This window comes from Helianthus annuus, chromosome 13 (assembly GCF_002127325.2).
Source record: "Helianthus annuus cultivar XRQ/B chromosome 13, HanXRQr2.0-SUNRISE, whole genome shotgun sequence".
Lineage (NCBI taxonomy): Eukaryota > Viridiplantae > Streptophyta > Magnoliopsida > Asterales > Asteraceae > Helianthus > Helianthus annuus.
Genome location: NC_035445.2, coordinates 155,017,813 through 155,030,895, shown reverse-complemented (window position 1 = coordinate 155,030,895; position 13,083 = coordinate 155,017,813).

Sequence of the window (13,083 nt, the reverse complement as noted above, 5' to 3'; positions counted from 1 at the left end):
TGATTTAGATAACACTACGATATGTAATATAATGCAGGCATTTATATATAGGAAGTACCAGCGGCGTATCTGTCACACCCCCAAAATCCACCATACGGAGTATCACCGCTTGGAGGGGTGACATGACCAGGATCGAGCCACCAATCATATTGAACAACATAATCAAGTAAATAAAACCAAACACAATACGATTGGTGACCAATAGGAAGTAATCCGATTTTAGGTTAACAGCGGAAGCATAAAACATAAGTTCAAAACATAAGTCCATAGTTCATAAGTTTAAAGTCCAAAACGTAGGTTTAATAAGTTCATAAGGTTTATTTATTAAATACGGGACATATCAGTTCGCATCCCACAACGACCACCTCCATATGCAAGCTCCATAGCATTTAATGACCTGCAAAGCATGTAATAACGAGTCAACAACAAAGTTGAGTGAGTTCACGGTTGGTTGTCCATTTTAGAGTTATTTCCAAAAACATAGTTTAATCTCATTCGGCTATCCAGCTGTGGGGGTTACCCCATAGTTCGAAAACGTTTATTAGTTAACCATCCCATGTCCACCTTCCCTAGCTATCCAGTCCGGCACTTTGGCCGTGGGGAGCTACCCCAGTATTTTAATCTACCAGACTCGTTTATCATATCGACTACTAACAAAAATCAATTGTGCCCTAGCGTCGGTGTTCTATCACCACCTACGTGCCATAGTCCATTAGTACACGCCCGTCCGACTGGCCCGGTGTGAGGTTTGTTAAACCTAATAGTGCTATTAACTAATTACCCACTCGCCATAGCCTCGGCGATTAAGTCGATACAAAAAGGGAGGGACTTCGCTGATAGAGTTCTAGTCCAGTAAGTCTAACACGTCCCAACAGGACGAGGAATTTACATTCCTGAACACGTCTCAAAGGACGAGGAATCCCTATTCCTGTACCCATTCCCATTCCCACCGGGAATTTACCATGCTTTGTAGAAAAGTGTGAACTCACCTCGGTTTGCTCGGTTAGATTCTCAAATATCGCTAACAGTCAAGGTCGGTCAATCATGTCCTAGTATCATTTACAGTTAGTCATTTAGTGTCTTACAAATAGCGCACAAAGTTCCTACACGTATCTATCACATAGCAAGCATTACTTTAACCGTTTATGCCCGTATATATACTTCCCATCCATTCCCTACTCATAAGCAAACATACGATAGTGCACGTAATGCATATAACATGTTGGATCATTCACAGATACCATACTCGACATTTAGACACGCAAGTCACAACTTATATCAATTCAGCATTAATATTCAAAACCGGCTGTTTTCGGACATTTAAATAAAATAGTTAAATTATTCCAAAAATTCCCAAATTTTTACATAATGTCTTAAACGTTCCAAATTTAATTGTGTAAAAATATCGGGGTCCGGTTCACTACCAATATTTTATAAAAATTCATATTCCGGACTGAACTCAGATTTATGTACTTCTGACCACAGTCCACGGAACAATTTATTAAAAATTCGTCGAGTGTCCGATTTACGAAATTCCAGTGGGGTAATTACAAATACATCGGTGGTCAACTATGGTATAAATTTCGTGATCAGACTCCACACAGATTACAAGTTATAACAGAAAACAAAACGCACTTTTTCAGCAGAAAAATTGCAGCTCTAGCTGCTGTTACGAAAAGACGCTTTTAAAATAGTAAACGGAGTCCAAAAATTACGATTCTGGTTCCATTAGAACCGTATTTCATAATAACACGTTTTGGAGTCAAAATATCAGTTTTTCGTAGTGTTTACAACATGTTTACAGCCAACTGAAGTTGGCTGTAAAACTTGGACAGATTCTGATTTTCGGTGTTTAACCTTCTAAATCGTGTTCGATCGATTCCGTTAACAAGTTTAGTGATCACAACAACATCAAACATCAATATTAACCAGTAAATTATCAAGAAATCAGCAAGAATCATATCCACACAAGATCTACATGATTTACACCCCTAGTTACTCTTTAACCAACATGTTCAAGACTTTAGTGCAAGTTCTTTAGTGTTTCATAACTTTAATCATCAAATCACCTATTAACCACTTAAATAACATGAAGAATGAACGGATCTAAGTTCTTACCACTAGCACAAGGCTAGGAGAGTTCGAGTGTAGAAAAGTGGTGGTTAAAAGCGAATAGAGAAGGTCCTTCCACTTCCGAGAGCACCAAGCTTCGTTATACGAACTCTAGCACCCTTGTATGTGTGTGATTTAGCAAGAACCAAACTTGAAGGTGTGGTGGCTATGGTGGTGGCTCTTGGCCGGTTATGAGCAAGGGAGAGAGAGGTGAAAATTTTGCTAAGTGTTGGAGAAATGAGAAGTTCTTATCTTAGGGTCTTATTTATAAACCACTAAATGTGTTTAACCACTAGATTATGTGTCATCTAGATATAAGACCAAGAGATTAAAATAATATAAAGGGTGAAAGTATGTCCCCCATGTGGGGAAATTCGGTCAAGGGGGGGTTAAGGGGTATAGTTTGTTTTGAACTAATAGTTAGAGTTTAGTTAGTTAATTTAGGAGTTTAATCTAACTACTAGTGTGTTGTGTTTTGTAGCCAGTGTTAGAGTGTTCGGGGATCCTAACTAGCTCAGAAAAAGAAAAACAATGTCATTGACAATATTTTTGTGTTCCGGGTAAAGTCCGGTTGTTCGGTTTGACACTGTTCCATTAAAGTGCCTAATTAATCCGTAAAGTATCTTTTATGTATATTTTCGTAACACTTTTAATTTCTAACACTTAGGAAATTATAACGGACTATTTAGTGACCTTTCTGCATACTATTAGTATGTTGACAAGCACATGTAAGCATATCACAGATATCAGAAAGCAGTTAAGTAATTCCACACAGTCGTCAAACACTTTAATTATTATTAATAAATTGTACGGGATACATGGAATTATGAGGGTTGTCACAGTATCCACCATGTTTGTATCATATTACATACGCCACGTTACTCCAACCATTTACCCAAACCAACCACCATGTAAATTGTTCATGTATAAATCAACTGTCAAGTGTTATTGTGTAAACCATATCGAAATGTCTATGTTCAATGTAAACCACCAAGTATGTATATCAATGTCAAAATGTTTATGTTTAATGTAGATCATGTAATGTGTACCCAAAATATATCTTGTATGGTAAGTGAGATGTATCGACTAAACCATATGTAAAATGCACAAACCAAGGTGTTGAAGTAAAACATGGTTTAAATCAACGTTATGTTTTGTGGAACAATGCATGCTCTACTGATATTAACATTTATGCGGTATTGTGAAAATGCATACATCCAAGCCTTGAGACTGTGGCGATAAACCCTTAAACAAATTAAAGGTTTATCTAAGTTATGTATATCGAATTCGGTCATTCCTTCCAATCCAAACAAACCCAGGATTTCAGGAACGGGAGTTGTCAATTCCTATGGTACCACTACCTACTAACGAACGGCGTAGCTAATGTTAATGAACGTATTGTTCCATGTTAAACAAACCAAATGTCATACCAAAATGAAGGCATGTGATGTAAGCAATTGTACTAAGTATGAACACAATGGGCATAAATAGCATGAAATGTAATGTGAAACAATGTACTAAGTACGCACACAATGGGCATACATAGCATGAAATGTACTGTAAAACAATGCACTAAGTACGCACACAATGGGCATACATAGCATGAAATGTAATGTAAAACAATGTACTAAGTACGCACACAATGGGCATACATAGCATGAAATGTAATGTAAAATCATGTACTATAATGTACTAACGAATCATAGCAGGTATATGATGTGAAAACATGGAAAGCATGAAAGTAACAAGTAGGCACATGTGTTTCACCCCAAAACAGTTTGGAAAACAGTAAAAGAGGGGTTCAATGTTGTCACGGCCCCCGACCCGGTTTGACCCGTTTCAGGAGCCGCGGGACAGGAATCCCGTGGTATTTAATTTAAGCGACAACGGAAGTCTTTTTTTAAAAAATATAGGATCTTTCAATAATTTAAACTGCTCGTTTCATAACTTAGGGATAAATTCCCGAATTTACAATAATGTGATTTCTCAGGGAAATCTTTATTTTCAAAACATGTTCATTTATTTATTTACATTGAGCCACTTTTCTAAGCTGGGAGTGCTCCACGGCACTTTTCTTTGCTCATACCAGATCACCTGAAACATGTTTGAAAAAGGTTTTGTCAGCGGGGAAATACTGAGTGAATCATTCAGTTTACTGAAAACGACACATTTGTTATAATCTACAGTATTAAAGGGAATTACAATGTTTCTGATATCAAACCAACTGCCCACAGTATTTGTCACTCGACCATCCATTGGCTAGCCCATTTGTCCAATGGTGTCTGTGACTGTGGTCAGATCACCCCTTGGCCACCCGTTTGTCCAAGTGTGACGGGAAATAAGTAATGTATACAAAACCCCACATACCGGCTGTAACTTGGTGATTACATAGACTTAATCACTGTAACTATAACTTTGAAAATAACTTGGAGTTTTTGTAAAATAGTTTGATAAAAAGAGAATGTCTCACAAACTGTGAGAAAAGAGTTTATAAAAGAGGAATGACTCACATTGCAGATTTACGAGCAGAGTATAAGCTTTACTGATTAACCTTCTAACCTAATTTAAATAACAATGCACACACAAACGGGATTAGTAACTAATTCAGCAGTTACGTCAATTCACGAGATTAAACCCTCACAACCATTATCAAGTGCGATACTTAACAATTCAATGGATTCACAACGAATGACAGAGCATAGTCCGAATTCGAACAGCACTCAAACATTCAAGTTGAAATCACAATGAATAACAAAGTACAAGCACAATTTGAGCAGCACTCGGACAATCGTTGGATAGTTATAATCGATCGGACGTTGAATCGTAATAGCGATTGAGTTATTACCCTGATTGCGGCAGCACCTCGTGATCGTGTGTGTGTGTTTATTGTACTGTTTTCGAAATAAGTCGACGTACACAGAAGCTATTTACGTCGTTTTAACTCCCCTGTGCAAGTCCCAAGGTCGGCTATTTATAGTAATTTTTGGGACTCCCTTACGGACCGTATGCCGGACCCCTTACGGTTTGTAAGCTAAGCAGTCTAATTCATAGGCTGCCTAGCTCGGGACTAGCCTTGGTGACTCAAGAATTCAGCCAATTAGAACCAAGCAACGTTTTAATTTAGATAATTATCAACTAGGGTTTGCCCCCCCCCCCTTGAGTTTTAGGGGCCCTGATCCTAATTCCGATCATTCTGAAAATTTTAGGGTTAGTGCAGAATTACTTGGGTGTCTCAATTAGGGTTTTCTTATTGACTAATTATTGTCCTAATTATTGATTTTAGTGACAGTTGTTACATCCTCCCCATCTTAAGAAAAATCTCGTCCTCGAGATTTACTGAAATAGATGAGGGTACTTTCGCTTCATCTCTGATTCCAGTTCCCAAGTATATTCTGGTTCTCTCCTGGATTCCCATTTGACTTTTACTAGTACTAGTCGCTTATGTTTGAGAAACTTGATCTTCCGGTCTTCTATTTGTAAGGGTTTCTCTACAAATTTCGGCTTTTCATTTACCACATCATGTACTCCAGCTAACTCTTCTGGTAGTTGTAACCGATAAGCTACTGGTCCGATTCGTTGGATCACTGGGAATGGTCCAACATATCTGGGACTCAGTTTTCCTTTCTTACCAAATCGTACTACTCCTTTCCAAGGAGAAACTTTCAAAAGTACTTTGTCTCCTACCTGAAATTCTAATGGCTTACGGCGATTGTCTGCATAGCTCTTCTGACGATCTCTAGCTGTCTTCAATCTTTCCTTGATTTGAGTTATTTTGTCTGTAGTCTCTTGTACAATCTCTGGACCTGATAACTGATTTTCTCCTGTCTCTGCCCGACAAACGGGAGTTCTGCACTTGCGTCCATACAGTGCTTCGAATGGAGCAGCTTCGATGCTTGAATGATAACTATTGTTATAGGAGAACTCAATTAATGGTAAATGGCTATCCCAATTACCACCAAAGTCAATTACACATGCTCGAAGCATGTCTTCCAGGGTTTGTATCGTCCTTTCACTTTGTCCGTCCGTTTGAGGATGATATGCAGTACTCAAATTAAGTCGAGTTCCCATTGCTTCTTGGAAACTTGTCCAGAAACGGGAAGTAAAACGACTATCTCTATCCGATACAATGGAGAGTGGGACTCCATGTAAGGATACTACTTCATCTACGTACAACTTGGCTAACCTTTCCATGCTAAAGGTTTCCTTTATTGGTAGAAAATGAGCTGATTTGGTTAATCGATCCACAATTACCCAAATAACATCATTACCTTTTCTGGTTTTGGGTAACTTAGTAACAAAATCCATTGTTATGAGTTCCCATTTCCATACAGGCATTTCTAACTGTTGTAGTAGTCCTGAAGGTTTCTGGTGTTCTGCCTTAACTTGTGAACAGGTTAGACACTTAGATACGTATTCGGCTATATCCTTTTTCATTCCTATCCACCAAAAATTATTTCTTAAATCTTGGTACATCTTATTATTTCCTGGATGTACAGTATACCTAGATTTATGTGCTTCTTCTAAAATCTTATTTCTTAATTCTCGTTGCTTAGGTACCCAAATTCGTTTCTTGTGTAATCTCCAAATTCCATCTTTTCCTTGTTCTAATTCCTTTAGGTAACCTTTCATTCCTTCGGCATCGTCCTTCATTGTCGTTCCCTGAACTTTCTTCAATTGTTCCATTAAATCTAATTGTAGATTTAACCTAAGAGCACGGACTCGCTTTTGCTTTTCATGATACTTACGACTTAAGGCATCTGCGACTATGTTTGCCTTTCCTTCGTGATATTGAATATCACAGTCGTAATCACTTAGGATTTCCATCCACCTTCTTTGCCTCATATTTAACTCTTTTTGCCCAAATATATACCTTAAACTCTTATGGTCCGTATAGATAGTAAACTTACTTCCATACAGATAATGTCTCCAAATTTTAAGGGCAAAAATTATGGCTCCTAATTCTAGGTCATGAGTCGTGTAATTTTCTTCGTGCTTTTTCAATTGCCTAGAGGCATACGCAATTACCTTTTTGCGTTGCATCAACACACATCCATATCCTAATTTTGAAGCATCACAGTATACTTCAAAATCCTCAGTTCCTTTGGGTAAAGCTAAAATTGGAGCATTTGTCAATTTGTGCTTTAGAATCCTAAAAGCTTCCTCTTGTCTAGATCCCCATTCAAACTTAACGGCTTTACAAGTTAGCTTAGTTAAAGGTACAGCTATCTTAGAGAAATCTTTAATAAATCGTCTATAATATCCAGCTAAGCCTAGAAAACTTCTAACTTCCATAGTCGTTCGTGGAGCTTTCCAATTCGTGATTGCTTCTATTTTAGCAGGATCTACGTGAATTCCTTCGTGATTCACCATATGACCTAAAAATTGCACTTCTTGTAGCCAGAATTCACACTTTGAGAATTTGGCATAAAGCTTTTCCTTTCTTAACAAAGTTAAGAGTTCATGTAAGTGCTCACAATGTTCCTCCTGACTTTTGGAATAAATGAGTATATCGTCAATGAACACGATTACAAATTTATCCAAGTATGGTTTACAGATTCTATTCATCATGTCCATAAATGCGGTTGGAGCATTTGTTAATCCAAAGGGCATGACTGTAAACTCATAATGACCATACCTAGTTCTGAAAGCAGTTTTAGGTATGTCCTCCTCTTGCACTTTCAGCTGGTGATATCCAGATCTTAAGTCTATCTTAGAGAAATACCTAGCTCCTTGCAACTGATCAAAAAGATCATCAATCCTAGGTAATGGGTATCGGTTCTTAATTGTGACTTTATTCAATTCCCTATAATCGATACACATTCTCATTGATCCATCTTTCTTTTTCACAAACAACACTGGTGCACCCCAAGGGGATGAACTAGGTTGTATGAATCCTTTGCTTAGTAATTCATCTAACTGTTTTTTCAATTCTAGCATTTCAGTAGGTGCTAATCGATAAGGTGTTTTAGCTATTGGTGTAGTACCTGGAATTAAATGAATGCTAAACTCTACTTCCCTATCAGGTGGTAACCCAGGTAATTCTTCTGGAAAAACATCTGGGTATTCTAAAACTATAGGGATGTCCTGAAGTTCCTTACTTTTAGTGTTAATGATTACAGAAATCATATACACCATTTCTTGTTTCCTTGAATAACTAGCCAATTTCATTACTGAAATGAATTTTAGTGGCTTTCGAGGTCTGTCTCCTGTAATTAGAATTACTTCTCCTGTGGGGGTACGGATTTCTACGGAATTCTTATCACACAGGATTCGAGCATGGTTGGTGACTAACCAATCCATTCCTAATACCACATCGAATCCGGCTAAATTCATAGGTAATAGGTTTGCAGAAAACTTATGACCTAACAATTCCATCTTTACTTCTTGCAAAACCTTGTCTATGTTGACAGAATTTCCATCTGCCGTTTCAACAGTAAAGATCTGCCTAAGGGTATTTAGAGGTAAGTTAAGAGCTTGGCAGAATGCAGTATTAATGAAACTTTGGTTTGCACCAGAATCAAATAATACTTTTGCAAAGACGTTATGCACTAAGAACGTACCCGCTATCACGCCTGGAATGAGTTCGGCTTCTTGAGTGGTCAGCTGGAATGCTCGTGCATTTTTCTTAGTAGTTCCTTCGGTCGTTTTAGCTCTACTGTCTGCTGGTTTAGCTAACTTAGGACATTCAGACTGGAAATGTCCTGTTTCTCTGCAGTTATAACAGATTCTTGTTTTCCTTCTGCAGTCTTCTTCCCGATGTCCTTTCGCCTTGCAGAAGTTGCAAATTATATTGCACTGTCCATAGTGTTTCTTTTTGCAATTTCTGCAGAAAGGAGGTGATGAGGATTGCCCTGTTCCCCTCTTTTTGAACTTATTGTTACTATTACCCACGCGAAATCCTTGGGTAATCTTTTGAGCCAATTCCTTCTTGCGATCTTCCTCTCTGGTGCGGACTAGTTCATCGGTTAAGGTATTAGCTAATTCCACAGCATCGTCAATCGTGCGTGGTCTCGCAGCTTTAACGATGTTATGGATTTCTCCAATTAATCCCCAAATATAACGGGAAATGAGTACCGGTTCTGGCGAAGCCAGGGAAGGTACCACTCTCGCATATTCGAAGAATGTCGAAGTATATCCTCGACAGTCTACACCTAACATACGATGACTCAGGAACTTGTTTGCCATTTGTTCCTTCTCGTATTCGGGACAAAATTTTCTTTCGACAAGACTCTTAAATTCTTCCCAATTCATCGCATAGGCCACCCTTCTTCCTTTTGCTTGTAGCACCGTGTTCCACCATTCTAGCGCCCCTTCTTTGAACAAGTTTGATGCATACATCACTTGATCTTCTTCAATACATTTACTTATTACAATTACTGCCTCGGTTTTCTCTAACCAACGCAGTGTTGCAGTTGCCCCTTCATTACTTGCAAATTCTGCGGGTTTACAGGCAAGAAATTCTTTGTAAGTGCAACCATGCGTTGCAGCTTTCATTCTCTTAAGGAGTGGAGCCTGTTGCGGATCATGATCGTCATGATTGCCGCCTCCATTTATATTGTTACTGCCGTTATCTTCCGAAGTACGTTTACTAGGAATTAATTGTGGTTCGACAGGTTTCTGAACAGCAGCCACAATTTCTGGAATAGCATTGGCTATCCCTTGAGCAATAAAGTGCTCAATATCTTGTCTAGTTATATATTGATCTTCCTGATTTTGCTCAGATTGATTTACTTCATTAACTGGTTCACTATTAGCGTTTTCCATCTGCTAATTAGTATTAATAGAAATTATTAGTGTCTAATTATTGATACCAAAATCACAGATAAACACATAGATCAGTATAACATGCAAACATAGCCAAAATTGTCGATGCCTCGACTTCTATTTTGTTTTATATATTATACCTGCTTCAATACACACTTTTTATCTTACATTGTTTTATTACCCATTTTACAAATTAGTTTTACTATATTAATTATAATACAAACAAACTTCTCCAAACCCCTCCTATCTTTTGGTTCACTGGCAGTTTCAGTAACGACGCTCCCTCTCGTCGTATTTCCAAAAGATCTGCTCCCCCATTTTACGGATCCTATTCCCGGTGCCTATCAGTTCTTCACCAAACTGACGTAGTTCAGCTAAATTTTCATAGCTCATTGGCGGATTAGGGATAGGTTCTAGATCAAACTGTGGGAGAAAACTATAGGGACTATTAACTATATTTTGGAATTGCCAGTCATTGGTCCACCATTCCTCCATTTGGCCTAATGGTCGGGTGTGAACTAGTGGGTCTGGAATAGCTGGTCCTAGGTTTATTGGGAATTGGGCTGTAGCAGGATAAGAGAAGAGATTATCGTTGATAGGCTCTAGAACATCACAATTGGCCAGGAGACGGTCTATTTCGTCCTGGAATGTGATTTCTTCTGGCTGTTTAGAGCTTTCTCCGATCTCTATTCCTTTTTGCTTTAGGTCTATCCCTATTTCTGCTGGATTGGAACTTTCTCCGGTTTCTATTTCTTTTCCCTTGCTCACACTTACAGGATTTTCTATTTTAGGGATTCTCCTAGGTTTCCTTCTGCGCACCTTTCGCCACCCTACATATCTTCTCTTCTTTTTAGGTTTTGCTTTTTCCAGCGGTGGAGCTTGGAATTCCAGAGGTTCCTCTATGTCAGCAACGTAACCAGTGAAGTTGTGGGAGACTTCAATTGGCACAGGATAGAGGTTGAGGTTCTGAAATGCCTCGGATAGCTCACTCATGTTGTGTAGCATATATGCAAAATGCACAAAATGTTAAGTTAAAACTTTGGAACAAAGCTTAAATAAACATTTTTATTGCACACTAATTTGTACAATGTAACAGCAAACAGAACACACTCAGATTTATTTATTTATTTACTGAAAAGTACTTATTTCTAGATTTAGAGTTTTAAAGGTTTGCATTTTCTGCTACAGTAGCGAGCAGATACAGATTTGCCCATTTTTCATCTAAGTTATTCTCCCCTGGTGGATTACTGTTAATTTCCTGAATTTCCAGGTTAAACCTCACTCTCTTGGTTTGGGGTTTCTTTTTCTCTTGACTCTTCCTAATAATCAAATTCCTTTTCTCTGGTGTAAGTGGGTTTTCATAATTTGCCTTACGGACAAAGATTCCTTCTTCTAAATTGGTGGGAGATTTGGAGGAAGAGGTTCCCTGTTCTTTGGGTGTACTATCTAATTTGCGGTAGATAGCAGAAATCTTTTGTTTACCCATACTGTAATTTCAACAATTAATAAGTTAAAGCACATATATTCACAGAATGACAAATAAAATTTTCCTAATTGTAATAGGCTTAAATCAATTAGAACAGTGAGCTTTAATCAGTAAGCTTAAAACAGTGGCTCTGATACCACCTTTTCCTGTCATGGCCCCCGACCCGGTTTGACCCGTTTCAGGAGCCGCGGGACAGGAATCCCGTGGTATTTAATTTAAGCGACAGCGGAAGTCTTTTTTTTTAAAAATATAGGATCTTTCAATAATTTAAACTGCTCGTTTCATAACTTAGGGATAAATTCCCGAATTTACAATAATGTGATTTCTCAGGGAAATCTTTATTTTCAAAACATGTTCATTTATTTATTTACATTGAGCCACTTTTCTAAGCTGGGAGTGCTCCACGGCACTTTTCTTTGCTCATACCAGATCACCTGAAACATGTTTGAAAAAGGTTTTGTCAGCGGGGAAATACTGAGTGAATCATTCAGTTTACTGAAAACGACACATTTGTTATAATCTACAATATTAAGGGGAATTACAATGTTTCTGATATCAAACCAACTACCCACAGTATTTGTCACTCGACCATCCATTGGCTAGCCCATTTGTCCAATGGTGTCTGTGACTGTGGTCAGATCACCCCTTGGCCACCCGTTTGTCCAAGTGTGACGGGAAATAAGTAATGTATACAAAACCCCACATACCGGCTGTAACTTGGTGATTACATAGACTTAATCACTGTAACTATAACTTTGAAAATAACTTGGAGTTTTTGTAAAATAGTTTGATAAAAAGAGAATGTCTCACAAACTGTGAGAAAAGAGTTTATAAAAGAGGAATGACTCACATTGCAGATTTACGAGCAGAGTATAAGCTTTACTGGTTAACCTTCTAACCTAATTTAAATAACAATGCACACACAAACGGGATTAGTAACTAATTCAGCAGTTACGTCAATTCACGAGATTAAACCCTCACAACCATTATCAAGTGCGATACTTAACAATTCAATGGATTCACAACGAATGACAGAGCATAGTCCGAATTCGAACAGCACTCAAACATTCAAGTTGAAATCACAATGAATAACAAAGTACAAGCTCAATTTGAGCAGCACTCGGACAATCGTTGGATAGTTATAATCGATCGGACGTTGAATCGTAATAGCGATTGAGTTATTACCCTGATTGCGACAGCACCTCGTGACCGTGTGTGTGTGTTTATTGTACTGTTTTCGAAATAAGTCGACGTACACAGAAGCTATTTACGTCGTTTTAACTCCCCAGTGCAAGTCCCAAGGTCGGCTATTTATAGTAATTTTTGGGACTCCCTTACGGACCGTATGCCGGACCCCTTACGGTCCGTAAGCTAAGCAGTCTAATTCATAGGCTGCCTAGCTCGGGACTAGCCTTGGTGACTCAAGAATTCAGCCAATTAGAACCAAGCAACGTTTTAATTTAGATAATTATCAACTAGGGTTTGCCCCCCTTGAGTTTTAGTGGCCCTGTTCCTAATTCCGATCATTCTGAAAATTTTAGGGTTAGTGCAGAATTACTTGGGTGTCTCAATTAGGGTTTTCTTATTGACTAATTATTGTCCTAATTATTGATTTTAGTGACAGTTGTTACAAATGTACTCACCTGAGATTGCTTTGAAGTTCTTGTATAATAACCAATCAATGCTAGAGATCACGGAATATCAAACGACACCTAATAGGT